The 3,005-nt window shown below is 36.4% G+C and overlaps 1 long non-coding RNA gene across 1 annotated transcript; it reads left to right on the top strand.

Moving 5' to 3' along the window:
• Positions 1–534: 534 nt before the first annotated feature.
• LOC134171132 (uncharacterized) lies at positions 535–1,975 on the top strand. Its single transcript, XR_009967497.1, has 2 exons — positions 535–576; positions 1,815–1,975. It is a non-coding gene; the product is annotated as an uncharacterized LOC134171132 (long non-coding RNA).
• The last annotated feature ends 1,030 nt before the right edge of the window (positions 1,976–3,005 follow it).

Raw genomic sequence — 3,005 nt, 5'->3', positions numbered from 1 at the left:
TCTGTTCAGCAGTCATATTCATATAAGCCATAATTAGTCATAGAATAAGCATTAATGTCATTCTCTTACACAGATCTTTCCAGCTGCTGCATAGAGATTTTTAGCCAAGAATGTTTCTGATTTCAAATACAGTGATGGCCTTCATGAACAAGGTTCATGAAAAGCAGGGTTAAAAAGTGGGATAAAACTGAATTACAAGTGTCACACAAAACTGATCTTCTTGAGCAATTGCTCTGTTTTCTGAGCACCACCTTTCTACACAGAGGTTACGAACAGCGTTGGCTCTGCAACGGGAGTCATGCAACCCCCATCATGCAGAGACCCATGTTTTAGCAGCTAGCAAACAGTGAGGAAAGAAAGGTCTCGTCCTATCTTGGATTCAACAAAGTTCCTTATTAGGAGAAGTCACCTGTGTTTGTCACTGAGAAAACTAAAGGTTTCAGTGGTTACAAGCCAAATGTGAGCTGGCCTCTGAATGCTGGCCTAAAACCACTGTCTGCAGACTGAATTTCTTGTTTTCATCTTTTTTTTTATGTCTCTTCTAAACTCTGTCAGAGTTACCCCAGAAGAACAGAGGTAAGACTCATTATAGGAGGGGCCATGTTCAATTACATCAGACTGCCTCTCAAAAACCAGCAAACAAAACCTCTAAACATTGAATTTCCTACCTAAATTTAAAAAAAAAACCAAACCAACATGCTCATAGTGCTTCCTGCAAAATATCTATTTGGAAGACAAATTATAACAGTGGAAAAGAGCTAAGTAAAGCAAAAAGTATTTTAAAGTTGCCGTCTACTATTAAGTGCATAGGTTACTGTTGATCAAAGTAACATCTCTGGGATATTTCCCCATCGTATTTAATTTTCTGCAACTACCATTTTTTTCTAAGATGTTATGTGCCCTAATGCAGCACACAAAACAACATGCAGAGTCTTAAAACAGAAATAATAAACATACCATTAACAAGCCTCTGTTAATATATCTATATAATCACACATTATTCATGAGACTCTCAAAATAAGGCTTCCTAGGAAGCTAATCTTTCACTCACATACCTAATAATTTTTTAGATTGTCTGAAAGCCTACAAGATGGATGTTGTAAGAGCTTTAATAGGCATTTTTGTCAGTTCAATAAAATATCTTTTGAGGGTTGCATACTATCTCATAAAATCAAACCTTAAAAATATAAACTAAATGTCCAGGCCTGCAGTCCTTTATCATAGCAGTCCCACTGAGATAAATAAGATGTTACAGTGGCAATGAGACGACAGAACGGACTGTTCATATCCTATGAAGCCTTGCCCTGAAAACACATTATTTTCCAACTTTATACAGACATAATCCTTAATTCACCCTTGGTTTGGCAACTTCCCCCAGTGGGGAGAGTTACAGATGCAATGACAGTGCAATAAGGACACAGTGGCAGCCTTATTTCTGAATTCACTGGGTTTTGTCAGGTTTTGTTACAATATTAAAATTGCTTAAATCTGGGGGTAGTTTTTCTGTGAAGCAGACAGGCTATTGACACTGTGTGACATGGGTGACTGGGGGAGATTGTGCATGTCACAATATATTTACACTTTGACTGATCTACCTATGGATAAATCTGTTTTTAAAAGCTTCAGTTTACATTATGTTCCTGCAGGTCATTTCTTTGAGCTGATGAAGCAAATAACGTTTGGTTTGATTTTTTTTTTTAACACAGCTTTTAAGGGGTTGTCAGAGAAGGACTGATGAGGGGTTAAGAGTTTCTTTTTGAAGTTGTACAGAATTACCAACTAATGAGTTGATTTCTTTGATGGGTCTTTTATAGTTGTCTGCAGCTGGACAAGAATCAACCACAAAGGGATCTTGATTTTGTTCATCGTTAATTCCAACTCAACAGATGAAGTCTGGCTATCATTGTCACCTTCACAGTTTGCCTTTGTATTATGTGAATCTCATGTACTCAATTAACAATCTGATTAGCAAGTTCTTGCGCTCTTCAAGTAGCTTTCTTCATTACTGCCAACTCATCAGGTCCTTCAAGCAGGATTATAAAAGTGCAATGCTTTTTTGGCAATGACATTATTTATAATGCTAGTATTTAAGATACTGCAGCACACAAGCCAGCCGGGGAACTTAACAATGAACTTCAGACAGATATGAAGAACCACAAACATATGGAGAGACTTATTTCATTAAAAGTTACCATGGAATTCTTATTTTTCCTTCCTTTGTACAGCAGCTGTGTGTAGTGAGGAGGCTTTGCCACTTTTGTTCAAATTATCAAATTCTTACAGAATTAGAAAGATATAGCTTAGGAAAAGGCCCAGGTGTTCTGGACTGTAGTGCAAGTTTAAATCCTTCTCTGGACTGGAAACTGGTGTTGAGGGCTACTTCACAGCAAATAGGTGCCACAACCTTCTTGGTCACTCCTCTCCAATTTGAAGCCTGGAACCACTCTTCAAGGAAGTGAGATCAAACAGAGATGATATAGCAGTGGCTGAACTTGACACAGTTTAGAGCTTTGCTCCAGATTTGATTTTTTTTTTTTCAATAAGAGTAAATACCAAAATATTGAATAACATTTGGTCAGTGATTAAAACATATATCAGACTTGTGCCTAAAAGAGGTACATTTGGTTTTAGTCAGACTGGATGCACATGAAGATACCGTCTCATTTTGAAACTGCATCTAGCCCCAGGCAAAAACAGAAGCAAACACAAAAAAAAAATAATTAAGACTTTTTAAACTAAGTTATCCTATTGCAAACACATGAGGAAAAAAGGAAAGACAAAAGCAGGGGGTGAAAATGATTGCATTTACAACTTTATTTACAATGATTTTTTTACAAAATCTGTATTTTTTTCCATATCGTATCATACGCAGCAGGTAAAAGTTAAGCTATTCCTTTTTTTTTTTTTCTCTGATTATCTGAAAAGGAAAGTCTCCTTTCCACCTAATTCTATAAATATTCAGAAACTCCTGTTTATAATATCACTTCTATAAAATAACACAGAAG

The sequence above is a fragment of the Pezoporus occidentalis genome, unplaced genomic scaffold, assembly GCF_034315485.1.
Source record: "Pezoporus occidentalis ecotype Australia unplaced genomic scaffold, CSIRO_AGI_Poc_V1 ctg4, whole genome shotgun sequence".
Classification (NCBI taxonomy): Eukaryota; Metazoa; Chordata; class Aves; order Psittaciformes; family Psittacidae; genus Pezoporus; species Pezoporus occidentalis.
The sequence above is the reverse complement of the archived record's forward strand: the minus strand, read 5'-3'. Positions and strand labels throughout refer to the sequence as shown.